This window comes from Phyllobates terribilis, unplaced genomic scaffold (genome assembly GCF_046119375.1).
Source record: "Phyllobates terribilis strain yellow unplaced genomic scaffold, ASM4611937v1 Scaffold_38__1_contigs__length_12584779, whole genome shotgun sequence".
Lineage (NCBI taxonomy): Eukaryota > Metazoa > Chordata > Amphibia > Anura > Dendrobatidae > Phyllobates > Phyllobates terribilis.
In genome coordinates this window covers 1,529,442-1,555,966 of record NW_027362798.1, presented here as the reverse complement: position 1 = coordinate 1,555,966, position 26,525 = coordinate 1,529,442, and the positions used below count along the sequence as shown (strand labels likewise).

The window sequence follows — 26,525 nt, the reverse complement described above, 5'->3', positions numbered from 1 at the left end:
ATTGCATCACATTACATGGCAATGCAATGCACAGTTGCTGAAGTTGAACCAAAATGAGCTTGTAATCTGGCTTCTGCAACTTTGAACATGAAAAATCCAATGAGGAGAAGAAAAGCAAAGCCAAAGAGTCCATCCCAAAATCCGACAAACAAGCAAAATGAACAAAAAACATTGAATTCAATTCTTTCTGATTTTAGAAACTGCATTAAAGAAGGGGTGCACCGGTCCTGAAGATACTGCAATACCAGGTCAATGCGTGGAGTGGACAGAGCAAGCTCTTTTTACATCTCCCTGTTCTAAAAATCCATTTAATATATGGTCCCCAGATAGGGGACGTATCAGATATTAAACTGATAAGAACAGATACTACACTTGATCTTAGCCAAAAGGCCGAGAAGCGATAACCAGAATTGGTTTCAAACTACGGAGCCACCCAAGGATCCTGAAAAGTCCATTTGTGGAGATGAGCTCCTGGACTCCCGTTAAGAAGACATGTTGTCAACCTCTAGATCCCTTACATGCCTGCACTTTTCGGCTTGCTGCTGCTGCAATCCACGCGTTTTAGATCTGCATAACTCCACCTCTTTAAACACAGCACCTTCACCCCCTGCTGTTCCCACCCGCCTCAACACCGTTGGAAGGGAGGAGAACCAATTAAGGCGGGGGGTGGGGTGGAACGAGCAGCTGTCTACCCTTAGCAGGAGGGCTCCTGATTACATACCTCTCCTGCTGCTGCTGCTGGCTGTCCAGCAGCAGACTGAAGGTGGCTGCTGCTGTGCACAGGTATATAAAGGCTCAGAGCCTATTATGACACGCGCAGCCAGCGTTCCATTGCCACATTCCATCTGCTGCAGGCAGGATACCTGGCTGGCTGAATGTCGCTGAGAAGCTCACAGAGACCGCCATAAGCAACAGTTTAACAGAATGCCACAGACTAATCAACCAAACTTTTTGGGTTGGGTTCTCTTTTATAGTCTGCAGGCATTAAATGAAAGAAGTCAGTGTTCCAGCAGAGGGAGACAACGTTTCAGAAAAGGCATTGTAGCAAACCAAAAAAGAAATTTTAAGCGCAGCAGAGTAACCAGCGCACATACCTGTTAGCTCAGGTGAGTTTAAAAGGCTGCTGTTGATAACAAGGGCATTTGCTAAATAGATGGTGTGTGTGCAACAATATACTGAAAGGTCAATTATATTGTGCAGCTTATCTCACCACCTGTAGTTATTTAGGTGAAAGCTCCAAAATGCTTGCCTAATATGTCTGTTTATCCAAAAGGAAGTAAAAAGGGAGAGCTAGAAAGATAGCATTGCATCACATTACATGGCAATGCAATGCACAGTTGCTGAAGTTGAACCAAAATGAGCTTGTAATCTGGCTTCTGCAACTTTGAACATGAAAAATCCAATGAGGAGAAGAAAAGCAAAGCCAAAGAGTCCATCCCAAAATCCGACAAACAAGCAAAATGAACAAAAAACATTGAATTCAATTCTTTCTGATTTTAGAAACTGCATTAAAGAAGGGGTGCACCGGTCCTGGAGATACTGCAATACCAGGTCAATGCGTGGAGTGGACAGAGCAAGCTCTTTTTCCATCTCCCTGTTCTAAAAATCCATTTAATATATGGTCCCCAGATAGGGGATGTATCAGATATTAAACTGATAAGAACAGATACTACACTTGATCTTAGCCAAAAGGCCGAGAAGCGATAACCAGAATTGGTTTCAAACTACGGAGCCACCCAAGGATCCTGAAAAGTCCATTTGTGGAGATGAGCTCCTGGACTCCCGTTAAGAAGACATGTTGTCAACCTCTAGATCCCTTACATGCCTGCACTTTTCGGCTTGCTGCTGCTGCAATCCACGCGTTTTAGATCTGCATAACTCCACCTCTTTAAACACAGCACCTTCACCACCTGCTGTTCCCACCCGCCTCAACACCGTTGGAAGGGAGGAGAACCAATTAAGGCGGGGGGTGGGGTGGAACGAGCAGCTGTCTACCCTTAGCAGGAGGGCTCCTGATTACATACCTCTTCTGCTGCTGCTGCTGCTGGCTGTCCAGCAGCAGACTGAAGGTGGCTGCTGCTGTGCACAGGTATATAAAGGCTCAGAGCCTATTATGACACGCGCAGCCAGCGTTCCATTGCCACATTCCATCTACTGCAGGCAGGATACCTGGCTGGCTGAATGTCGCTGAGAAGCTCACAGAGACCGCCATAAGCAACAGTTTAACAGAATGCCACAGACTAATCAACCAAACTTTTTGGGTTGGGTTCTCTTTTATAGTCTGCAGGCATTAAATGAAAGAAGTCAGTGTTCCAGCAGAGGGAGACAACGTTTCAGAAAAGGCATTGTAGCAAACCAAAAAAGAAATTTTAAGCGCAGCAGAGTAACCAGCGCACATACCTGTTAGCTCAGGTGAGTTTAAAAGGCTGCTGTTGATAACAAGGGCATTTGCTAAATAGATGGTGTGTGTGCAACAATATACTGAAAGGTCAATTATATTGTGCAGCTTATCTCACCACCTGTAGTTATTTAGGTGAAAGCTCCAAAATGCTTGCCTAATATGTCTGTTTATCCAAAAGGAAGTAAAAAGGGAGAGCTAGAAAGATAGCATTGCATCACATTACATGGCAATGCAATGCACAGTTGCTGAAGTTGAACCAAAATGAGCTTGTAATCTGGCTTCTGCAACTTTGAACATGAAAAATCCAATGAGGAGAAGAAAAGCAAAGCCAAAGAGTCCATCCCAAAATCCGACAAACAAGCAAAATGAACAAAAAACATTGAATTCAATTCTTTCTGATTTTAGAAACTGCATTAAAGAAGGGGTGCACCGGTCCTGGAGATACTGCAATACCAGGTCAATGCGTGGAGTGGACAGAGCAAGCTCTTTTTCCATCTCCCTGTTCTAAAAATCCATTTAATATATGGTCCCCAGATAGGGGACGTATCAGATATTAAACTGATAAGAACAGATTTTTTTTTGATTGAAGCTGCATCCAAGGCACTGAAAAATGTGACCGAAGTCACACCAAAACAGCGCACGAGGCGAGGATTCATGTGGACCCTTCCCGGAGGAGAGGGTCCCCAATAAACCATCCCCATCCCTCCGAGCCAGAAGGCCACAGCGAGGGTCAAGGATCTCCGATGCTCTCCCTAGCCGAAGCCGGAGAAGAGCCGTTTTCGTGCTCCCAGCTTCCATCTAGGCTGCCACCCTAGTGGAGCTGGAGCCTGTGTTGGTTTCTCAGCCCAAAGCTGACCGGACCTCCGACCGGGTTTATAAAAATTCCCCTTCCTAGCCCGGAGGCCAGGAATAGGGGGGGTTGCTCAGAAAGTATGATTGGCAAAGGTGCGGCGTGCTACGAAGCCAAGTCTTTCTGGGGTTCCCAGTCCCAGTAAGCTTGGACTCCCACCAGGGCGCCTACTCCTGGGGCACATTGCTCCAAAGCCCTCACACTTACCCAGACTAGTGACTTCGATCCTGGAGGGCCATGTTTTCCATCAGATAACTCTATGAGCCACCTGGCGTACTAACAAGTGCACCAAACCAGTGTGTAATATGCATCAATTTACTAGGGCAGCCCAAGGACAAAACTGCCTTTTCAAATGATACTACACTTGATCTTAGCCAAAAGGCCGAGAAGCGATAAGAACAGATTTTTTTTTTTTTTTTTTTCGAAAGCCCGAATTCGTGTACAAAACCCGAGTGCGCTTAAAAAAGTGACAAGTGCCACAAAAAAAGTGCACTAGGATGCTGGTCTTCTTGAAACCCTCTCCAAAAGGAGAAGGGTCCCCCAAACCATTCCCCGTCCCTCCGAGCCAAAAGGCCACAGCGAGGAACAGGGACAAAAAGCCACCTCCAGCCGAAGCCAGAGGCGACCCAATCTTACCCCCAGCACCTGCCCGAGTTCTCACCCGAGCAAGGCACTGGGAGCCAAAGACTGTGCTCTCCTCCCGGAAGAGGGGAGCCAACAACGCTCTCCTCCCGAAAGAGGAGAGCCAGGGGGGTTCAGGGGGGAGCGGAACCTGATGGCCACACACTCCCCCCCTAGACCTGCCAAGAGAGGAACCCGTAAGGGAACCGCATCCCGACAAAATCCTAGTAGGACGTGACACACGTGAATAAGTGGACACACAGTGACAAAGAAATTAAATTAATAGTGAAGGTTTCACAGTATAATACTGCCCGGACCTTCGACCGGGAATTGAAAAATTCCCCATCCTAAGGCCAGAAGGCCCGGAATAAGGGTGTGTGCGAAGAAAGAAAATTTGAAGTGCTTGTGCAAATGTGCCATAAACTCAAGTGGGGTTCCCAATCCCAGTAAGTTAAGGCACCCCAGGGTCACCACTCCTGGGGCACTTCACACTTCGGGCTTTCGATCTTCCCCGGCCCAATGGCGTCGATCCTGGGGGGCCATGCTTTCCACCAGATGACTATATTAGCCACCTGGCGTACTAACAAGCGCCTAAACCCCAGTGTGCATAATGTATCAATCTACTAGGGCGGCCAACATCCAAAACCGCCTTTTCAAAAGATACTACACTTGATCTTAGCCAAAAGGCCGAGAAGCGATAACCAGAATTGGTTTCAAACTACGGAGCCACCCAAGGATCCTGAAAAGTCCATTTGTGGAGATGAGCTCCTGGACTCCCGTTAAGAAGACATGTTGTCAACCTCTAGATCCCTTACATGCCTGCACTTTTCGGCTTGCTGCTGCTGCAATCCACGCGTTTTAGATCTGCATAACTCCACCTCTTTAAACACAGCACCTTCACCCCCTGCTGTTCCCACCCGCCTCAACACCGTTGGAAGGGAGGAGAACCAATTAAGGCGGGGGGTGGGGTGGAACGAGCAGCTGTCTACCCTTAGCAGGAGGGCTCCTGATTACATACCTCTCCTGCTGCTGCTGCTGCTGGCTGTCCAGCAGCAGACTGAAGGTGGCTGCTGCTGTGCACAGGTATATAAAGGCTCAGAGCCTATTATGACACGCGCAGCCAGCGTTCCATTGCCACATTCCATCTACTGCAGGCAGGATACCTGGCTGGCTGAATGTCGCTGAGAAGCTCACAGAGACCGCCATAAGCAACAGTTTAACAGAATGCCACAGACTAATCAACCAAACTTTTTGGGTTGGGTTCTCTTTTATAGTCTGCAGGCATTAAATGAAAGAAGTCAGTGTTCCAGCAGAGGGAGACAACGTTTCAGAAAAGGCATTGTAGCAAACCAAAAAAGAAATTTTAAGCGCAGCAGAGTAACCAGCGCACATACCTGTTAGCTCAGGTGAGTTTAAAAGGCTGCTGTTGATAACAAGGGCATTTGCTAAATAGATGGTGTGTGTGCAACAATATACTGAAAGGTCAATTATATTGTGCAGCTTATCTCACCACCTGTAGTTATTTAGGTGAAAGCTCCAAAATGCTTGCCTAATATGTCTGTTTATCCAAAAGGAAGTAAAAAGGGAGAGCTAGAAAGATAGCATTGCATCACATTACATGGCAATGCAATGCACAGTTGCTGAAGTTGAACCAAAATGAGCTTGTAATCTGGCTTCTGCAACTTTGAACATGAAAAATCCAATGAGGAGAAGAAAAGCAAAGCCAAAGAGTCCATCCCAAAATCCGACAAACAAGCAAAATGAACAAAAAACATTGAATTCAATTCTTTCTGATTTTAGAAACTGCATTAAAGAAGGGGTGCACCGGTCCTGGAGATACTGCAATACCAGGTCAATGCGTGGAGTGGACAGAGCAAGCTCTTTTTCCATCTCCCTGTTCTAAAAATCCATTTAATATATGGTCCCCAGATAGGGGACGTATCAGATATTAAACTGATAAGAACAGATACTACACTTGATCTTAGCCAAAAGGCCGAGAAGCGATAACCAGAATTGGTTTCAAACTACGGAGCCACCCAAGGATCCTGAAAAGTCCATTTGTGGAGATGAGCTCCTGGACTCCCGTTAAGAAGACATGTTGTCAACCTCTAGATCCCTTACATGCCTGCACTTTTCGGCTTGCTGCTGCTGCAATCCACGCGTTTTAGATCTGCATAACTCCACCTCTTTAAACACAGCACCTTCACCCCCTGCTGTTCCCACCCGCCTCAACACCGTTGGAAGGGAGGAGAACCAATTAAGGCGGGGGGTGGGGTGGAACGAGCAGCTGTCTACCCTTAGCAGGAGGGCTCCTGATTACATACCTCTCCTGCTGCTGCTGCTGCTGGCTGTCCAGCAGCAGACTGAAGGTGGCTGCTGCTGTGCACAGGTATATAAAGGCTCAGAGCCTATTATGACACGCGCAGCCAGCGTTCCATTGCCACATTCCATCTACTGCAGGCAGGATACCTGGCTGGCTGAATGTCGCTGAGAAGCTCACAGAGACCGCCATAAGCAACAGTTTAACAGAATGCCACAGACTAATCAACCAAACTTTTTGGGTTGGGTTCTCTTTTATAGTCTGCAGGCATTAAATGAAAGAAGTCAGTGTTCCAGCAGAAGGAGACAACGTTTCAGAAAAGGCATTGTAGCAAACCAAAAAAGAAATTTTAAGCGCAGCAGAGTAACCAGCGCACATACCTGTTAGCTCAGGTGAGTTTAAAAGGCTGCTGTTGATAACAAGGGCATTTGCTAAATAGATGGTGTGTGTGCAACAATATACTGAAAGGTCAATTATATTGTGCAGCTTATCTCACCACCTGTAGTTATTTAGGTGAAAGCTCCAAAATGCTTGCCTAATATGTCTGTTTATCCAAAAGGAAGTAAAAAGGGAGAGCTAGAAAGATAGCATTGCATCACATTACATGGCAATGCAATGCACAGTTGCTGAAGTTGAACCAAAATGAGCTTGTAATCTGGCTTCTGCAACTTTGAACATGAAAAATCCAATGAGGAGAAGAAAAGCAAAGCCAAAGAGTCCATCCCTAAATCCGACAAACAAGCAAAATGAACAAAAAACATTGAATTCAATTCTTTCTGATTTTAGAAACTGCATTAAAGAAGGGGTGCACCGGTCCTGGAGATACTGCAATACCAGGTCAATGCGTGGAGTGGACAGAGCAAGCTCTTTTTCCATCTCCCTGTTCTAAAAATCCATTTAATATATGGTCCCCAGATAGGGGACGTATCAGATATTAAACTGATAAGAACAGATACTACACTTGATCTTAGCCAAAAGGCCGAGAAGCGATAACCAGAATTGGTTTCAAACTACGGAGCCACCCAAGGATCCTGAAAAGTCCATTTGTGGAGATGAGCTCCTGGACTCCCGTTAAGAAGACATGTTGTCAACCTCTAGATCCCTTACATGCCTGCACTTTTCGGCTTGCTGCTGCTGCAATCCACGCGTTTTAGATCTGCATAACTCCACCTCTTTAAACACAGCACCTTCACCCCCTGCTGTTCCCACCCGCCTCAACACCGTTGGAAGGGAGGAGAACCAATTAAGGCGGGGGGTGGGGTGGAACGAGCAGCTGTCTACCCTTAGCAGGAGGGCTCCTGATTACATACCTCTCCTGCTGCTGCTGCTGCTGGCTGTCCAGCAGCAGACTGAAGGTGGCTGCTGCTGTGCACAGGTATATAAAGGCTCAGAGCCTATTATGACACGCGCAGCCAGCGTTCCATTGCCACATTCCATCTACTGCAGGCAGGATACCTGGCTGGCTGAATGTCGCTGAGAAGCTCACAGAGACCGCCATAAGCAACAGTTTAACAGAATGCCACAGACTAATCAACCAAACTTTTTGGGTTGGGTTCTCTTTTATAGTCTGCAGGCATTAAATGAAAGAAGTCAGTGTTCCAGCAGAAGGAGACAACGTTTCAGAAAAGGCATTGTAGCAAACCAAAAAAGAAATTTTAAGCGCAGCAGAGTAACCAGCGCACATACCTGTTAGCTCAGGTGAGTTTAAAAGGCTGCTGTTGATAACAAGGGCATTTGCTAAATAGATGGTGTGTGTGCAACAATATACTGAAAGGTCAATTATATTGTGCAGCTTATCTCACCACCTGTAGTTATTTAGGTGAAAGCTCCAAAATGCTTGCCTAATATGTCTGTTTATCCAAAAGGAAGTAAAAAGGGAGAGCTAGAAAGATAGCATTGCATCACATTACATGGCAATGCAATGCACTGTTGCTGAAGTTGAACCAAAATGAGCTTGTAATCTGGCTTCTGCAACTTTGAACATGAAAAATCCAATGAGGAGAAGAAAAGCAAAGCCAAAGAGTCCATCCCAAAATCCGACAAACAAGCAAAATGAACAAAAAACATTGAATTCAATTCTTTCTGATTTTAGAAACTGCATTAAAGAAGGGGTGCACCGGTCCTGGAGATACTGCAATACCAGGTCAATGCGTGGAGTGGACAGAGCAAGCTCTTTTTCCATCTCCCTGTTCTAAAAATCCATTTAATATATGGTCCCCAGATAGGGGACGTATCAGATATTAAACTGATAAGAACAGATACTACACTTGATCTTAGCCAAAAGGCCGAGAAGCGATAACCAGAATTGGTTTCAAACTACGGAGCCACCCAAGGATCCTGAAAAGTCCATTTGTGGAGATGAGCTCCTGGACTCCCGTTAAGAAGACATGTTGTCAACCTCTAGATCCCTTACATGCCTGCACTTTTCGGCTTGCTGCTGCTGCAATCCACGCGTTTTAGATCTGCATAACTCCACCTCTTTAAACACAGCACCTTCACCCCCTGCTGTTCCCACCCGCCTCAACACCGTTGGAAGGGAGGAGAACCAATTAAGGCGGGGGGTGGGGTGGAACGAGCAGCTGTCTACCCTTAGCAGGAGGGCTCCTGATTACATACCTCTCCTGCTGCTGCTGCTGCTGGCTGTCCAGCAGCAGACTGAAGGTGGCTGCTGCTGTGCACAGGTATATAAAGGCTCAGAGCCTATTATGACACGCGCAGCCAGCGTTCCATTGCCACATTCCATCTACTGCAGGCAGGATACCTGGCTGGCTGAATGTCGCTGAGAAGCTCACAGAGACCGCCATAAGCAACAGTTTAACAGAATGCCACAGACTAATCAACCAAACTTTTTGGGTTGGGTTCTCTTTTATAGTCTGCAGGCATTAAATGAAAGAAGTCAGTGTTCCAGCAGAAGGAGACAACGTTTCAGAAAAGGCATTGTAGCAAACCAAATAAGAAATTTTAAGCGCAGCAGAGTAACCAGCGCACATACCTGTTAGCTCAGGTGAGTTTAAAAGGCTGCTGTTGATAACAAGGGCATTTGCTAAATAGATGGTGTGTGTGCAACAATATACTGAAAGGTCAATTATATTGTGCAGCTTATCTCACCACCTGTAGTTATTTAGGTGAAAGCTCCAAAATGCTTGCCTAATATGTCTGTTTATCCAAAAGGAAGTAAAAAGGGAGAGCTAGAAAGATAGCATTGCATCACATTACATGGCAATGCAATGCACAGTTGCTGAAGTTGAACCAAAATGAGCTTGTAATCTGGCTTCTGCAACTTTGAACATGAAAAATCCAATGAGGAGAAGAAAAGCAAAGCCAAAGAGTCCATCCCAAAATCCGACAAACAAGCAAAATGAACAAAAAACATTGAATTCAATTCTTTCTGATTTTAGAAACTGCATTAAAGAAGGGGTGCACCGGTCCTGGAGATACTGCAATACCAGGTCAATGCGTGGAGTGGACAGAGCAAGCTCTTTTTCCATCTCCCTGTTCTAAAAATCCATTTAATATATGGTCCCCAGATAGGGGACGTATCAGATATTAAACTGATAAGAACAGATACTACACTTGATCTTAGCCAAAAGGCCGAGAAGCGATAACCAGAATTGGTTTCAAACTACGGAGCCACCCAAGGATCCTGAAAAGTCCATTTGTGGAGATGAGCTCCTGGACTCCCGTTAAGAAGACATGTTGTCAACCTCTAGATCCCTTACATGCCTGCACTTTTCGGCTTGCTGCTGCTGCAATCCACGCGTTTTAGATCTGCATAACTCCACCTCTTTAAACACAGCACCTTCACCCCCTGCTGTTCCCACCCGCCTCAACACCGTTGGAAGGGAGGAGAACCAATTAAGGCGGGGGGTGGGGTGGAACGAGCAGCTGTCTACCCTTAGCAGGAGGGCTCCTGATTACATACCTCTCCTGCTGCTGCTGCTGGCTGTCCAGCAGCAGACTGAAGGTGGCTGCTGCTGTGCACAGGTATATAAAGGCTCAGAGCCTATTATGACACGCGCAGCCAGCGTTCCATTGCCACATTCCATCTACTGCAGGCAGGATACCTGGCTGGCTGAATGTCGCTGAGAAGCTCACAGAGACCGCCATAAGCAACAGTTTAACAGAATGCCACAGACTAATCAACCAAACTTTTTGGGTTGGGTTCTCTTTTATAGTCTGCAGGCATTAAATGAAAGAAGTCAGTGTTCCAGCAGAAGGAGACAACGTTTCAGAAAAGGCATTGTAGCAAACCAAAAAAGAAATTTTAAGCGCAGCAGAGTAACCAGCGCACATACCTGTTAGCTCAGGTGAGTTTAAAAGGCTGCTGTTGATAACAAGGGCATTTGCTAAATAGATGGTGTGTGTGCAACAATATACTGAAAGGTCAATTATATTGTGCAGCTTATCTCACCACCTGTAGTTATTTAGGTGAAAGCTCCAAAATGCTTGCCTAATATGTCTGTTTATCCAAAAGGAAGTAAAAAGGGAGAGCTAGAAAGATAGCATTGCATCACATTACATGGCAATGCAATGCACAGTTGCTGAAGTTGAACCAAAATGAGCTTGTAATCTGGCTTCTGCAACTTTGAACATGAAAAATCCAATGAGGAGAAGAAAAGCAAAGCCAAAGAGTCCATCCCAAAATCCGACAAACAAGCAAAATGAACAAAAAACATTGAATTCAATTCTTTCTGATTTTAGAAACTGCATTAAAGAAGGGGTGCACCGGTCCTGGAGATACTGCAATACCAGGTCAATGCGTGGAGTGGACAGAGCAAGCTCTTTTTCCATCTCCCTGTTCTAAAAATCCATTTAATATATGGTCCCCAGATAGGGGACGTATCAGATATTAAACTGATAAGAACAGATACTACACTTGATCTTAGCCAAAAGGCCGAGAAGCGATAACCAGAATTGGTTTCAAACTACGGAGCCACCCAAGGATCCTGAAAAGTCCATTTGTGGAGATGAGCTCCTGGACTCCCGTTAAGAAGACATGTTGTCAACCTCTAGATCCCTTACATGCCTGCACTTTTCGGCTTGCTGCTGCTGCAATCCACGCGTTTTAGATCTGCATAACTCCACCTCTTTAAACACAGCACCTTCACCCCCTGCTGTTCCCACCTGCCTCAACACCGTTGGAAGGGAGGAGAACCAATTAAGGCGGGGGGTGGGGTGGAACGAGCAGCTGTCTACCCTTAGCAGGAGGGCTCCTGATTACATACCTCTCCTGCTGCTGCTGCTGCTGGCTGTCCAGCAGCAGACTGAAGGTGGCTGCTGCTGTGCACAGGTATATAAAGGCTCAGAGCCTATTATGACACGCGCAGCCAGCGTTCCATTGCCACATTCCATCTACTGCAGGCAGGATACCTGGCTGGCTGAATGTCGCTGAGAAGCTCACAGAGACCACCATAAGCAACAGTTTAACAGAATGCCACAGACTAATCAACCAAACTTTTTGGGTTGGGTTCTCTTTTATAGTCTGCAGGCATTAAATGAAAGAAGTCAGTGTTCCAGCAGAAGGAGACAACGTTTCAGAAAAGGCATTGTAGCAAACCAAAAAAGAAATTTTAAGCGCAGCAGAGTAACCAGCGCACATACCTGTTAGCTCAGGTGAGTTTAAAAGGCTGCTGTTGATAACAAGGGCATTTGCTAAATAGATGGTGTGTGTGCAACAATATACTGAAAGGTCAATTATATTGTGCAGCTTATCTCACCACCTGTAGTTATTTAGGTGAAAGCTCCAAAATGCTTGCCTAATATGTCTGTTTATCCAAAAGGAAGTAAAAAGGGAGAGCTAGAAAGATAGCATTGCATCACATTACATGGCAATGCAATGCACTGTTGCTGAAGTTGAACCAAAATGAGCTTGTAATCTGGCTTCTGCAACTTTGAACATGAAAAATCCAATGAGGAGAAGAAAAGCAAAGCCAAAGAGTCCATCCCAAAATCCGACAAACAAGCAAAATGAACAAAAAACATTGAATTCAATTCTTTCTGATTTTAGAAACTGCATTAAAGAAGGGGTGCACCGGTCCTGGAGATACTGCAATACCAGGTCAATGCGTGGAGTGGACAGAGCAAGCTCTTTTTCCATCTCCCTGTTCTAAAAATCCATTTAATATATGGTCCCCAGATAGGGGACGTATCAGATATTAAACTGATAAGAACAGATACTACACTTGATCTTAGCCAAAAGGCCGAGAAGCGATAACCAGAATTGGTTTCAAACTACGGAGCCACCCAAGGATCCTGAAAAGTCCATTTGTGGAGATGAGCTCCTGGACTCCCGTTAAGAAGACATGTTGTCAACCTCTAGATCCCTTACATGCCTGCACTTTTCGGCTTGCTGCTGCTGCAATCCACGCGTTTTAGATCTGCATAACTCCACCTCTTTAAACACAGCACCTTCACCCCCTGCTGTTCCCACCCGCCTCAACACCGTTGGAAGGGAGGAGAACCAATTAAGGCGGGGGGTGGGGTGGAACGAGCAGCTGTCTACCCTTAGCAGGAGGGCTCCTGATTACATACCTCTCCTGCTGCTGCTGCTGCTGGCTGTCCAGCAGCAGACTGAAGGTGGCTGCTGCTGTGCACAGGTATATAAAGGCTCAGAGCCTATTATGACACGCGCAGCCAGCGTTCCATTGCCACATTCCATCTACTGCAGGCAGGATACCTGGCTGGCTGAATGTCGCTGAGAAGCTCACAGAGACCGCCATAAGCAACAGTTTAACAGAATGCCACAGACTAATCAACCAAACTTTTTGGGTTGGGTTCTCTTTTATAGTCTGCAGGCATTAAATGAAAGAAGTCAGTGTTCCAGCAGAAGGAGACAACGTTTCAGAAAAGGCATTGTAGCAAACCAAATAAGAAATTTTAAGCGCAGCAGACTAACCAGCGCACATACCTGTTAGCTCAGGTGAGTTTAAAAGGCTGCTGTTGATAACAAGGGCATTTGCTAAATAGATGGTGTGTGTGCAACAATATACTGAAAGGTCAATTATATTGTGCAGCTTATCTCACCACCTGTAGTTATTTAGGTGAAAGCTCCAAAATGCTTGCCTAATATGTCTGTTTATCCAAAAGGAAGTAAAAAGGGAGAGCTAGAAAGATAGCATTGCATCACATTACATGGCAATGCAATGCACTGTTGCTGAAGTTGAACCAAAATGAGCTTGTAATCTGGCTTCTGCAACTTTGAACATGAAAAATCCAATGAGGAGAAGAAAAGCAAAGCCAAAGAGTCCATCCCAAAATCCGACAAACAAGCAAAATGAACAAAAAACATTGAATTCAATTCTTTCTGATTTTAGAAACTGCATTAAAGAAGGGGTGCACCGGTCCTGGAGATACTGCAATACCAGGTCAATGCGTGGAGTGGACAGAGCAAGCTCTTTTTCCATCTCCCTGTTCTAAAAATCCATTTAATATATGGTCCCCAGATAGGGGACGTATCAGATATTAAACTGATAAGAACAGATACTACACTTGATCTTAGCCAAAAGGCCGAGAAGCGATAACCAGAATTGGTTTCAAACTACGGAGCCACCCAAGGATCCTGAAAAGTCCATTTGTGGAGATGAGCTCCTGGACTCCCGTTAAGAAGACATGTTGTCAACCTCTAGATCCCTTACATGCCTGCACTTTTCGGCTTGCTGCTGCTGCAATCCACGCGTTTTAGATCTGCATAACTCCACCTCTTTAAACACAGCACCTTCACCCCCTGCTGTTCCCACCCGCCTCAACACCGTTGGAAGGGAGGAGAACCAATTAAGGCGGGGGGTGGGGTGGAACGAGCAGCTGTCTACCCTTAGCAGGAGGGCTCCTGATTACATACCTCTCCTGCTGCTGCTGCTGCTGGCTGTCCAGCAGCAGACTGAAGGTGGCTGCTGCTGTGCACAGGTATATAAAGGCTCAGAGCCTATTATGACACGCGCAGCCAGCGTTCCATTGCCACATTCCATCTACTGCAGGCAGGATACCTGGCTGGCTGAATGTCGCTGAGAAGCTCACAGAGACCGCCATAAGCAACAGTTTAACAGAATGCCACAGACTAATCAACCAAACTTTTTGGGTTGGGTTCTCTTTTATAGTCTGCAGGCATTAAATGAAAGAAGTCAGTGTTCCAGCAGAAGGAGACAACGTTTCAGAAAAGGCATTGTAGCAAACCAAATAAGAAATTTTAAGCGCAGCAGAGTAACCAGCGCACATACCTGTTAGCTCAGGTGAGTTTAAAAGGCTGCTGTTGATAACAAGGGCATTTGCTAAATAGATGGTGTGTGTGCAACAATATACTGAAAGGTCAATTATATTGTGCAGCTTATCTCACCACCTGTAGTTATTTAGGTGAAAGCTCCAAAATGCTTGCCTAATATGTCTGTTTATCCAAAAGGAAGTAAAAAGGGAGAGCTAGAAAGATAGCATTGCATCACATTACATGGCAATGCAATGCACAGTTGCTGAAGTTGAACCAAAATGAGCTTGTAATCTGGCTTCTGCAACTTTGAACATGAAAAATCCAATGAGGAGAAGAAAAGCAAAGCCAAAGAGTCCATCCCAAAATCCGACAAACAAGCAAAATGAACAAAAAACATTGAATTCAATTCTTTCTGATTTTAGAAACTGCATTAAAGAAGGGGTGCACCGGTCCTGGAGATACTGCAATACCAGGTCAATGCGTGGAGTGGACAGAGCAAGCTCTTTTTCCATCTCCCTGTTCTAAAAATCCATTTAATATATGGTCCCCAGATAGGGGACGTATCAGATATTAAACTGATAAGAACAGATACTACACTTGATCTTAGCCAAAAGGCCGAGAAGCGATAACCAGAATTGGTTTCAAACTACGGAGCCACCCAAGGATCCTGAAAAGTCCATTTGTGGAGATGAGCTCCTGGACTCCCGTTAAGAAGACATGTTGTCAACCTCTAGATCCCTTACATGCCTGCACTTTTCGGCTTGCTGCTGCTGCAATCCACGCGTTTTAGATCTGCATAACTCCACCTCTTTAAACACAGCACCTTCACCCCCTGCTGTTCCCACCCGCCTCAACACCGTTGGAAGGGAGGAGAACCAATTAAGGCGGGGGGTGGGGTGGAACGAGCAGCTGTCTACCCTTAGCAGGAGGGCTCCTGATTACATACCTCTCCTGCTGCTGCTGCTGCTGGCTGTCCAGCAGCAGACTGAAGGTGGCTGCTGCTGTGCACAGGTATATAAAGGCTCAGAGCCTATTATGACACGCGCAGCCAGCGTTCCATTGCCACATTCCATCTACTGCAGGCAGGATACCTGGCTGGCTGAATGTCGCTGAGAAGCTCACAGAGACCGCCATAAGCAACAGTTTAACAGAATGCCACAGACTAATCAACCAAACTTTTTGGGTTGGGTTCTCTTTTATAGTCTGCAGGCATTAAATGAAAGAAGTCAGTGTTCCAGCAGAAGGAGACAACGTTTCAGAAAAGGCATTGTAGCAAACCAAAAAAGAAATTTTAAGCGCAGCAGAGTAACCAGCGCACATACCTGTTAGCTCAGGTGAGTTTAAAAGGCTGCTGTTGATAACAAGGGCATTTGCTAAATAGATGGTGTGTGTGCAACAATATACTGAAAGGTCAATTATATTGTGCAGCTTATCTCACCACCTGTAGTTATTTAGGTGAAAGCTCCAAAATGCTTGCCTAATATGTCTGTTTATCCAAAAGGAAGTAAAAAGGGAGAGCTAGAAAGATAGCATTGCATCACATTACATGGCAATGCAATGCACAGTTGCTGAAGTTGAACCAAAATGAGCTTGTAATCTGGCTTCTGCAACTTTGAACATGAAAAATCCAATGAGGAGAAGAAAAGCAAAGCCAAAGAGTCCATCCCAAAATCCGACAAACAAGCAAAATGAACAAAAAACATTGAATTCAATTCTTTCTGATTTTAGAAACTGCATTAAAGAAGGGGTGCACCGGTCCTGGAGATACTGCAATACCAGGTCAATGCGTGGAGTGGACAGAGCAAGCTCTTTTTCCATCACCCTGTTCTAAAAATCCATTTAATATATGGTCCCCAGATAGGGGACGTATCAGATATTAAACTGATAAGAACAGATTCTACACTTGATCTTAGCCAAAAGGCCGAGAAGCGATAACCAGAATTGGTTTCAAACTACGGAGCCACCCAAGGATCCTGAAAAGTCCATTTGTGGAGATGAGCTCCTGGACTCCCGTTAAGAAGACATGTTGTCAACCTCTAGATCCCTTACATGCCTGCACTTTTCGGCTTGCTGCTGCTGCAATCCACGCGTTTTAGATCTGCATAACTCCACCTCTTTAAACACAGCACCTTCACCCCCTGCTGTTCCCACCCGCCTCAACACCGTTGGAAGGGAGGAGAACCAATTAAGGCGGGGGGTGGGGTGGAACGAGCAGCTGTCTACCCTTAGCAGGAGGGCTCCTGATTACATACCTCTCCTGCTGCTGCTGCTGCTGGCTGTCCAGCAGCAGACTGAAGGTGGCTGCTGCTGTGCACAGGTATATAAAGGCTCAGAGCCTATTATGACACGCGCAGCCAGCGTTCCATTGCCACATTCCATCTACTGCAGGCAGGATACCTGGCTGGCTGAATGTCGCTGAGAAGCTCACAGAGACCGCCATAAGCAACAGTTTAACAGAATGCCACAGACTAATCAACCAAACTTTTTGGGTTGGGTTCTCTTTTATAGTCTGCAGGCATTAAATGAAAGAAGTCAGTGTTCCAGCAGAAGGAGACAACGTTTCAGAAAAGGCATTGTAGCAAACCAAAAAAGAAATTTTAAGCGCAGCAGAGTAACCAGCGCACATACCTGTTAGCTCAGGTGAGTTTAAAAGGCTGCTGTTGATAACAAGGGCATTTGCTAAATAGATGGTGTGTGTGCAACAATATACTGAAAGGTCAATTATATTGTGCAGCTTATCTCACCACCTGTAGTTATTTAGGTGAAAGCTCCAAAATGCTTGCCTAATATGTCTGTTTATCCAAAAGGAAGTAAAAAGGGAGAGCTAGAAAGATAGCATTGCATCACATTACATGGCAATGCAATGCACAGTTGCTGAAGTTGAACCAAAATGAGCTTGTAATCTGGCTTCTGCAACTTTGAACATGAAAAATCCAATGAGGTGAAGAAAAGCAAAGCCAAAGAGTCCATCCCAAAATCCGACAAACAAGCAAAATGAACAAAAAACATTGAATTCAATTCTTTCTGATTTTAGAAACTGCATTAAAGAAGGGGTGCACCGGTCCTGGAGATACTGCAATACCAGGTCAATGCGTGGAGTGGACAGAGCAAGCTCTTTTTCCATCTCCCTGTTCTAAAAATCCATTTAATATATGGTCCCCAGATAGGGGACGTATCAGATATTAAACTGATAAGAACAGATACTACACTTGATCTTAGCCAAAAGGCCGAGAAGCGATAACCAGAATTGGTTTCAAACTACGGAGCCACCCAAGGATCCTGAAAAGTCCATTTGTGGAGATGAGCTCCTGGACTCCCGTTAAGAAGACATGTTGTCAACCTCTAGATCCCTTACATGCCTGCACTTTTCGGCTTGCTGCTGCTGCAATCCACGCGTTTTAGATCTGCATAACTCCACCTCTTTAAACACAGCACCTTCACCCCCTGCTGTTCCCACCCGCCTCAACACCGTTGGAAGGGAGGAGAACCAATTAAGGCGGGGGGTGGGGTGGAACGAGCAGCTGTCTACCCTTAGCAGGAGGGCTCCTGATTACATACCTCTCCTGCTGCTGCTGCTGCTGGCTGTCCAGCAGCAGACTGAAGGTGGCTGCTGCTGTGCACAGGTATATAAAGGCTCAGAGCCTATTATGACAATGGCAGCCAGCGTTCCATTGCCACATTCCATCTACTGCAGGCAGGATACCTGGCTGGCTGAATGTCGCTGAGAAGCTCACAGAGACCGCCATAAGCAACAGTTTAACAGAATGCCACAGACTAATCAACCAAACTTTTTGGGTTGGGTTCTCTTTTATAGTCTGCAGGCATTAAATGAAAGAAGTCAGTGTTCCAGCAGAAGGAGACAACGTTTCAGAAAAGGCATTGTAGCAAACCAAAAAAGAAATTTTAAGCGCAGCAGAGTAACCAGCGCACATACCTGTTAGCTCAGGTGAGTTTAAAAGGCTGCTGTTGATAACAAGGGCATTTGCTAAATAGATGGTGTGTGTGCAACAATATACTGAAAGGTCAATTATATTGTGCAGCTTATCTCACCACCTGTAGTTATTTAGGTGAAAGCTCCAAAATGCTTGCCTAATATGTCTGTTTATCCAAAAGGAAGTAAAAAGGGAGAGCTAGAAAGATAGCATTGCATCACATTACATGGCAATGCAATGCACAGTTGCTGAAGTTGAACCAAAATGAGCTTGTAATCTGGCTTCTGCAACTTTGAACATGAAAAATCCAATGAGGAGAAGAAAAGCAAAGCCAAAGAGTCCATCCCAAAATCCGACAAACAAGCAAAATGAACAAAAAACATTGAATTCAATTCTTTCTGATTTTAGAAACTGCATTAAAGAAGGGGTGCACCGGTCCTGGAGATACTGCAATACCAGGTCAATGCGTGGAGTGGACAGAGCAAGCTCTTTTTCCATCTCCCTGTTCTAAAAATCCATTTAATATATGGTCCCCAGATAGGGGACGTATCAGATATTAAACTGATAAGAACAGATACTACACTTGATCTTAGCCAAAAGGCCGAGAAGCGATAACCAGAATTGGTTTCAAACTACGGAGCCACCCAAGGATCCTGAAAAGTCCATTTGTGGAGATGAGCTCCTGGACTCCCGTTAAGAAGACATGTTGTCAACCTCTAGATCCCTTACATGCCTGCACTTTTCGGCTTGCTGCTGCTGCAATCCACGCGTTTTAGATCTGCATAACTCCACCTCTTTAAACACAGCACCTTCACCCCCTGCTGTTCCCACCCGCCTCAACACCGTTGGAAGGGAGGAGAACCAATTAAGGCGGGGGGTGGGGTGGAACGAGCAGCTGTCTACCCTTAGCAGGAGGGCTCCTGATTACATACCTCTCCTGCTGCTGCTGCTGCTGGCTGTCCAGCAGCAGACTGAAGGTGGCTGCTGCTGTGCACAGGTATATAAAGGCTCAGAGCCTATTATGACACGCGCAGCCAGCGTTCCATTGCCACATTCCATCTACTGCAGGCAGGATACCTGGCTGGCTGAATGTCGCTGAGAAGCTCACAGAGACCGCCATAAGCAACAGTTTAACAGAATGCCACAGACTAATCAACCAAACTTTTTGGGTTGGGTTCTCTTTTATAGTCTGCAGGCATTAAATGAAAGAAGTCAGTGTTCCAGCAGAAGGAGACAACGTTTCAGAAAAGGCATTGTAGCAAACCAAAAAAGAAATTTTAAGCGCAGCAGAGTAACCAGCGCACATACCTGTTAGCTCAGGTGAGTTTAAAAGGCTGCTGTTGATAACAAGGGCATTTGCTAAATAGATGGTGTGTGTGCAACAATATACTGAAAGGTCAATTATATTGTGCAGCTTATCTCACCACCTGTAGTTATTTAGGTGAAAGCTCCAAAATGCTTGCCTAATATGTCTGTTTATCCAAAAGGAAGTAAAAAGGGAGAGCTAGAAAGATAGCATTGCATCACATTACATGGCAATGCAATGCACTGTTGCTGAAGTTGAACCAAAATGAGCTTGTAATCTGGCTTCTGCAACTTTGAACATGAAAAATCCAATGAGGAGAAGAAAAGCAAAGCCAAAGAGTCCATCCCAAAATCCGACAAACAAGCAAAATGAACAAAAAACATTGAATTCAATTCTTTCTGATTTTAGAAACTGCATTAAAGAAGGGGTGCACCGGTCCTGGAGATACTGCAATACCAGGTCAATGCGTGGAGTGGACAGAGCAAGCTCTTTTTCCATCTCCCTGTTCTAAAAATCCATTTAATATATGGTCCCCAGATAGGGGACGTATCAGATATTAAACTGATAAGAACAGATACTACACTTGATCTTAGCCAAAAGGCCGAGAAGCGATAACCAGAATTGGTTTCAAACTACGGAGCCACCCAAGGATCCTGAAAAGTCCATTTGTGGAGATGAGCTCCTGGACTCCCGTTAAGAAGACATGTTGTCAACCTCTAGATCCCTTACATGCCTGCACTTTTCGGCTTGCTGCTGCTGCAATCCACGCGTTTTAGATCTGCATAACTCCACCTCTTTAAACACAGCACCTTCACCCCCTGCTGTTCCCACCCGCCTCAACACCGTTGGAAGGGAGGAGAACCAATTAAGGCGGGGGGTGGGGTGGAACGAGCAGCTGTCTACCCTTAGCAGGAGGGCTCCTGATTACATACCTCTCCTGCTGCTGCTGCTGCTGGCTGTCCAGCAGCAGACTGAAGGTGGCTGCTGCTGTGCACAGGTATATAAAGGCTCAGAGCCTATTATGACAATGGCAGCCAGCGTTCCATTGCCACATTCCATCTACTGCAGGCAGGATACCTGGCTGGCTGAATGTCGCTGAGAAGCTCACAGAGACCGCCATAAGCAACAGTTTAACAGAATGCCACAGACTAATCAACCAAACTTTTTGGGTTGGGTTCTCTTTTATAGTCTGCAGGCATTAAATGAAAGAAGTCAGTGTTCCAGCAGAAGGAGACAACGTTTCAGAAAAGGCATTGTAGCAAACCAAAAAAGAAATTTTAAGCGCAGCAGAGTAACCAGCGCACATACCTGTTAGCTCAGGTGAGTTTAAAAGGCTGCTGTTGATAACAAGGGCATTTGCTAAATAGATGGTGTGTGTGCAACAATATACTGAAAGGTCAATTATATTGTGCAGCTTATCTCACCACCTGTAGTTATTTAGGTGAAAGCTCCAAAATGCTTGCCTAATATGTCTGTTTATCCAAAAGGAAGTAAAAAGGGAGAGCTAGAAAGATAGCATTGCATCACATTACATGGCAATGCAATGCACAGTTGCTGAAGTTGAACCAAAATGAGCTTGTAATCTGGCTTCTGCAACTTTGAACATGAAAAATCCAATGAGGAGAAGAAAAGCAAAGCCAAAGAGTCCATCCCAAAATCCGACAAACAAGCAAAATGAACAAAAAACATTGTATTCAATTCTTTCTGATTTTAGAAACTGCATTAAAGAAGGGGTGCACCGGTCCTGGAGATACTGCAATACCAGGTCAATGCGTGGAGTGGACAGAGCAAGCTCTTTTTCCATCTCTCTGTTCTAAAAATCCATTTAATATATGGTCCCCAGATAGGGGACGTATCAGATATTAAACTGATAAGAACAGATACTACACTTGATCTTAGCCAAAAGGCCGAGAAGCGATAACCAGAATTGGTTTCAAACTACGGAGCCACCCAAGGATCCTGAAAAGTCCATTTGTGGAGATGAGCTCCTGGACTCCCGTTAAGAAGACATGTTGTCAACCTCTAGATCCCTTACATGCCTGCACTTTTCGGCTTGCTGCTGCTGCAATCCACGCGTTTTAGATCTGCATAACTCCACCTCTTTAAACACAGCACCTTCACCCCCTGCTGTTCCCACCCGCCTCAACGCCGTTGGAAGGGAGGAGAACCAATTAAGGCGGGGGGTGGGGTGGAACGAGCAGCTGTCTACCCTTAGCAGGAGGGCTCCTGATTACATACCTCTCCTGCTGCTGCTGCTGCTGGCTGTCCAGCAGCAGACTGAAGGTGGCTGCTGCTGTGCACAGGTATATAAAGGCTCAGAGCCTATTATGACACGCGCAGCCAGCGTTCCATTGCCACATTCCATCTACTGCAGGCAGGATACCTGGCTGGCTGAATGTCGCTGAGAAGCTCACAGAGACCGCCATAAGCAACAGTTTAACAGAATGCCACAGACTAATCAACCAAACTTTTTGGGTTGGGTTCTCTTTTATAGTCTGCAGGCATTAAATGAAAGAAGTCAGTGTTCCAGCAGAAGGAGACAACGTTTCAGAAAAGGCATTGTAGCAAACCAAAAAAGAAATTTTAAGCGCAGCAGAGTAACCAGCGCACATACCTGTTAGCTCAGGTGAGTTTAAAAGGCTGCTGTTGATAACAAGGGCATTTGCTAAATAGATGGTGTGTGTGCAACAATATACTGAAAGGTCAATTATATTGTGCAGCTTATCTCACCACCTGTAGTTATTTAGGTGAAAGCTCCAAAATGCTTGCCTAATATGTCTGTTTATCCAAAAGGAAGTAAAAAGGGAGAGCTAGAAAGATAGCATTGCATCACATTACATGGCAATGCAATGCACAGTTGCTGAAGTTGAACCAAAATGAGCTTGTAATCTGGCTTCTGCAACTTTGAACATGAAAAATCCAATGAGGAGAAGAAAAGCAAAGCCAAAGAGTCCATCCCAAAATCCGACAAACAAGCAAAATGAACAAAAAACATTGAATTCAATTCTTTCTGATTTTAGAAACTGCATTAAAGAAGGGGTGCACCGGTCCTGGAGATACTGCAATACCAGGTCAATGCGTGGAGTGGACAGAGCAAGCTCTTTTTCCATCTCCCTGTTCTAAAAATCCATTTAATATATGGTCCCCAGATAGGGGACGTATCAGATATTAAACTGATAAGAACAGATACTACACTTGATCTTAGCCAAAAGGCCGAGAAGCGATAACCAGAATTGGTTTCAAACTACGGAGCCACCCAAGGATCCTGAAAAGTCCATTTGTGGAGATGAGCTCCTGGACTCCCGTTAAGAAGACATGTTGTCAACCTCTAGATCCCTTACATGCCTGCACTTTTCGGCTTGCTGCTGCTGCAATCCACGCGTTTTAGATCTGCATAACTCCACCTCTTTAAACACAGCACCTTCACCCCCTGCTGTTCCCACCCGCCTCAACACCGTTGGAAGGGAGGAGAACCAATTAAGGCGGGGGGTGGGGTGGAACAAGCAGCTGTCTACCCTTAGCAGGAGGGCTCCTGATTACATACCTCTCCTGCTGCTGCTGCTGCTGGCTGTCCAGCAGCAGACTGAAGGTGGCTGCTGCTGTGCACAGGTATATAAAGGCTCAGAGCCTATTATGACACGCGCAGCCAGCGTTCCATTGCCACATTCCATCTACTGCAGGCAGGATACCTGGCTGGCTGAATGTCGCTGAGAAGCTCACAGAGACCGCCATAAGCAACAGTTTAACAGAATGCCACAGACTAATCAACCAAACTTTTTGGGTTGGGTTCTCTTTTATAGTCTGCAGGCATTAAATGAAAGAAGTCAGTGTTCCAGCAGAAGGAGACAACGTTTCAGAAAAGGCATTGTAGCAAACCAAAAAAGAAATTTTAAGCGCAGCAGAGTAACCAGCGCACATACCTGTTAGCTCAGGTGAGTTTAAAAGGCTGCTGTTGATAACAAGGGCATTTGCTAAATAGATGGTGTGTGTGCAACAATATACTGAAAGGTCAATTATATTGTGCAGCTTATCTCACCACCTGTAGTTATTTAGGTGAAAGCTCCAAAATGCTTGCCTAATATGTCTGTTTATCCAAAAGGAAGTAAAAAGGGAGAGCTAGAAAGATAGCATTGCATCACATTACATGGCAATGCAATGCACAGTTGCTGAAGTTGAACCAAAATGAGCTTGTAATCTGGCTTCTGCAACTTTGAACATGAAAAATCCAATGAGGAGAAGAAAAGCAAAGCCAAAGAGTCCATCCCAAAATCCGACAAACAAGCAAAATGAACAAAAAACATTGTATTCAATTCTTTCTGATTTTAGAAACTGCATTAAAGAAGGGGTGCACCGGTCCTGGAGATACTGCAATACCAGGTCAATGCGTGGAGTGGACAGAGCAAGCTCTTTTTCCATCTCTCTGTTCTAAAAATCCATTTAATATATGGTCCCCAGATAGGGGACGTATCAGATATTAAACTGATAAGAACAGATACTACACTTGATCTTAGCCAAAAGGCCGAGAAGCGATAACCAGAATTGGTTTCAAACTACGGAGCCACCCAAGGATCCTGAAAAGTCCATTTGTGGAGATGAGCTCCTGGACTCCCGTTAAGAAGACATGTTGTCAACCTCTAGATCCCTTACATGCCTGCACTTTTCGGCTTGCTGCTGCTGCAATCCACGCGTTTTAGATCTGCATAACTCCACCTCTTTAAACACAGCACCTTCACCCCCTGCTGTTCCCACCCGCCTCAACACCGTTGGAAGGGAGGAGAACCAATTAAGGCGGGGGGTGGGGTGGAACGAGCAGCTGTCTACCCTTAGCAGGAGGGCTCCTGATTACATACCTCTCCTGCTGCTGCTGCTGCTGGCTGTCCAGCAGCAGACTGAAGGTGGCTGCTGCTGTGCACAGGTATATAAAGGCTCAGAGCCTATTATGACACGCGCAGCCAGCGTTCCATTGCCACATTCCATCTACTGCAGGCAGGATACCTGGCTGGCTGAATGTCGCTGAGAAGCTCACAGAGACCGCCATAAGCAACAGTTTAACAGAATGCCACAGACTAATCAACCAAACTTTTTGGGTTGGGTTCTCTTTTATAGTCTGCAGGCATTAAATGAAAGAAGTCAGTGTTCCAGCAGAAGGAGACAACGTTTCAGAAAAGGCATTGTAGCAAACCAAAAAAGAAATTTTAAGCGCAGCAGAGTAACCAGCGCACATACCTGTTAGCTCAGGTGAGTTTAAAAGGCTGCTGTTGATAACAAGGGCATTTGCTAAATAGATGGTGTGTGTGCAACAATATACTGAAAGGTCAATTATATTGTGCAGCTTATCTCACCACCTGTAGTTATTTAGGTGAAAGCTCCAAAATGCTTGCCTAATATGTCTGTTTATCCAAAAGGAAGTAAAAAGGGAGAGCTAGAAAGATAGCATTGCATCACATTACATGGCAATGCAATGCACAGTTGCTGAAGTTGAACCAAAATGAGCTTGTAATCTGGCTTCTGCAACTTTGAACATGAAAAATCCAATGAGGAGAAGAAAAGCAAAGCCAAAGAGTCCATCCCAAAATCCGACAAACAAGCAAAATGAACAAAAAACATTGAATTCAATTCTTTCTGATTTTAGAAACTGCATTAAAGAAGGGGTGCACCGGTCCTGGAGATACTGCAATACCAGGTCAATGCGTGGAGTGGACAGAGCAAGCTCTTTTTCCATCTCCCTGTTCTAAAAATCCATTTAATATATGGTCCCCAGATAGGGGACGTATCAGATATTAAACTGATAAGAACAGATACTACACTTGATCTTAGCCAAAAGGCCGAGAAGCGATAACCAGAATTGGTTTCAAACTACGGAGCCACCCAAGGATCCTGAAAAGTCCATTTGTGGAGATGAGCTCCTGGACTCCCGTTAAGAAGACATGTTGTCAACCTCTAGATCCCTTACATGCCTGCACTTTTCGGCTTGCTGCTGCTGCAATCCACGCGTTTTAGATCTGCATAACTCCACCTCTTTAAACACAGCACCTTCACCCCCTGCTGTTCCCACCCGCCTCAACACCGTTGGAAGGGAGGAGAACCAATTAAGGCGGGGGGTGGGGTGGAACGAGCAGCTGTCTACCCTTAGCAGGAGGGCTCCTGATTACATACCTCTCCTGCTGCTGCTGCTGCTGGCTGTCCAGCAGCAGACTGAAGGTGGCTGCTGCTGTGCACAGGTATATAAAGGCTCAGAGCCTATTATGACACGCGCAGCCAGCGTTCCATTGCCACATTCCATCTACTGCAGGCAGGATACCTGGCTGGCTGAATGTCGCTGAGAAGCTCACAGAGACCGCCATAAGCAACAGTTTAACAGAATGCCACAGACTAATCAACCAAACTTTTTGGGTTGGGTTCTCTTTTATAGTCTGCAGGCATTAAATGAAAGAAGTCAGTGTTCCAGCAGAAGGAGACAACGTTTCAGAAAAGGCATTGTAGCAAACCAAAAAAGAAATTTTAAGCGCAGCAGAGTAACCAGCGCACATACCTGTTAGCTCAGGTGAGTTTAAAAGGCTGCTGTTGATAACAAGGGCATTTGCTAAATAGATGGTGTGTGTGCAACAATATACTGAAAGGTCAATTATATTGTGCAGCTTATCTCACCACCTGTAGTTATTTAGGTGAAAGCTCCAAAATGCTTGCCTAATATGTCTGTTTATCCAAAAGGAAGTAAAAAGGGAGAGCTAGAAAGATAGCATTGCATCACATTACATGGCAATGCAATGCACAGTTGCTGAAGTTGAACCAAAATGAGCTTGTAATCTGGCTTCTGCAACTTTGAACATGAAAAATCCAATGAGGAGAAGAAAAGCAAAGCCAAAGAGTCCATCCCAAAATCCGACAAACAAGCAAA

General features: G+C 45.3%; 19 non-coding genes and 2 pseudogenes across 19 annotated transcripts; all 21 read right to left on the bottom strand.

Annotated features, from left to right (window-relative positions):
- Positions 1-211: 211 nt before the first annotated feature.
- On the bottom strand, positions 212-402 carry LOC141183209 (U2 spliceosomal RNA). Its single transcript, XR_012258208.1, has one exon. It is a non-coding gene; the product is annotated as a U2 spliceosomal RNA (small nuclear RNA).
- Positions 403-1,514: 1,112 nt separating this feature from the next.
- LOC141183182 (U2 spliceosomal RNA) lies at positions 1,515-1,705 on the bottom strand. The gene has a single exon (XR_012258184.1). It is a non-coding gene; the product is annotated as a U2 spliceosomal RNA (small nuclear RNA).
- A 1,115-nt stretch (positions 1,706-2,820) lies between these two features.
- Positions 2,821-3,005, bottom strand: LOC141183273 (U2 spliceosomal RNA). Its single transcript, XR_012258266.1, has one exon. It is a non-coding gene; the product is annotated as a U2 spliceosomal RNA (small nuclear RNA).
- A 524-nt stretch (positions 3,006-3,529) lies between these two features.
- Positions 3,530-3,645, bottom strand: LOC141183521 (U2 spliceosomal RNA; annotated as a pseudogene).
- Positions 3,646-4,479: 834 nt separating this feature from the next.
- On the bottom strand, positions 4,480-4,571 carry LOC141183526 (U2 spliceosomal RNA; annotated as a pseudogene).
- A 1,115-nt stretch (positions 4,572-5,686) lies between these two features.
- Positions 5,687-5,877, bottom strand: LOC141183701 (U2 spliceosomal RNA). The gene has a single exon (XR_012258529.1). It is a non-coding gene; the product is annotated as a U2 spliceosomal RNA (small nuclear RNA).
- A 1,115-nt stretch (positions 5,878-6,992) lies between these two features.
- LOC141183700 (U2 spliceosomal RNA) lies at positions 6,993-7,183 on the bottom strand. Its single transcript, XR_012258528.1, has one exon. It is a non-coding gene; the product is annotated as a U2 spliceosomal RNA (small nuclear RNA).
- A 1,115-nt stretch (positions 7,184-8,298) lies between these two features.
- On the bottom strand, positions 8,299-8,489 carry LOC141183699 (U2 spliceosomal RNA). Its single transcript, XR_012258527.1, has one exon. It is a non-coding gene; the product is annotated as a U2 spliceosomal RNA (small nuclear RNA).
- A 1,115-nt stretch (positions 8,490-9,604) lies between these two features.
- On the bottom strand, positions 9,605-9,795 carry LOC141183698 (U2 spliceosomal RNA). The gene has a single exon (XR_012258526.1). It is a non-coding gene; the product is annotated as a U2 spliceosomal RNA (small nuclear RNA).
- Positions 9,796-10,907: 1,112 nt separating this feature from the next.
- LOC141183696 (U2 spliceosomal RNA) lies at positions 10,908-11,098 on the bottom strand. Its single transcript, XR_012258524.1, has one exon. It is a non-coding gene; the product is annotated as a U2 spliceosomal RNA (small nuclear RNA).
- A 1,115-nt stretch (positions 11,099-12,213) lies between these two features.
- LOC141183695 (U2 spliceosomal RNA) lies at positions 12,214-12,404 on the bottom strand. The gene has a single exon (XR_012258523.1). It is a non-coding gene; the product is annotated as a U2 spliceosomal RNA (small nuclear RNA).
- A 1,115-nt stretch (positions 12,405-13,519) lies between these two features.
- On the bottom strand, positions 13,520-13,710 carry LOC141183694 (U2 spliceosomal RNA). The gene has a single exon (XR_012258522.1). It is a non-coding gene; the product is annotated as a U2 spliceosomal RNA (small nuclear RNA).
- A 1,115-nt stretch (positions 13,711-14,825) lies between these two features.
- Positions 14,826-15,016, bottom strand: LOC141183692 (U2 spliceosomal RNA). The gene has a single exon (XR_012258521.1). It is a non-coding gene; the product is annotated as a U2 spliceosomal RNA (small nuclear RNA).
- A 1,115-nt stretch (positions 15,017-16,131) lies between these two features.
- LOC141183249 (U2 spliceosomal RNA) lies at positions 16,132-16,322 on the bottom strand. The gene has a single exon (XR_012258245.1). It is a non-coding gene; the product is annotated as a U2 spliceosomal RNA (small nuclear RNA).
- Positions 16,323-17,437: 1,115 nt separating this feature from the next.
- LOC141183691 (U2 spliceosomal RNA) lies at positions 17,438-17,628 on the bottom strand. Its single transcript, XR_012258520.1, has one exon. It is a non-coding gene; the product is annotated as a U2 spliceosomal RNA (small nuclear RNA).
- Positions 17,629-18,743: 1,115 nt separating this feature from the next.
- On the bottom strand, positions 18,744-18,934 carry LOC141183690 (U2 spliceosomal RNA). The gene has a single exon (XR_012258519.1). It is a non-coding gene; the product is annotated as a U2 spliceosomal RNA (small nuclear RNA).
- Positions 18,935-20,049: 1,115 nt separating this feature from the next.
- LOC141183689 (U2 spliceosomal RNA) lies at positions 20,050-20,240 on the bottom strand. The gene has a single exon (XR_012258518.1). It is a non-coding gene; the product is annotated as a U2 spliceosomal RNA (small nuclear RNA).
- A 1,115-nt stretch (positions 20,241-21,355) lies between these two features.
- LOC141183231 (U2 spliceosomal RNA) lies at positions 21,356-21,546 on the bottom strand. Its single transcript, XR_012258228.1, has one exon. It is a non-coding gene; the product is annotated as a U2 spliceosomal RNA (small nuclear RNA).
- Positions 21,547-22,661: 1,115 nt separating this feature from the next.
- LOC141183688 (U2 spliceosomal RNA) lies at positions 22,662-22,852 on the bottom strand. Its single transcript, XR_012258517.1, has one exon. It is a non-coding gene; the product is annotated as a U2 spliceosomal RNA (small nuclear RNA).
- Positions 22,853-23,967: 1,115 nt separating this feature from the next.
- On the bottom strand, positions 23,968-24,158 carry LOC141183230 (U2 spliceosomal RNA). The gene has a single exon (XR_012258227.1). It is a non-coding gene; the product is annotated as a U2 spliceosomal RNA (small nuclear RNA).
- A 1,115-nt stretch (positions 24,159-25,273) lies between these two features.
- On the bottom strand, positions 25,274-25,464 carry LOC141183687 (U2 spliceosomal RNA). Its single transcript, XR_012258516.1, has one exon. It is a non-coding gene; the product is annotated as a U2 spliceosomal RNA (small nuclear RNA).
- Positions 25,465-26,525: the final 1,061 nt, after the last annotated feature.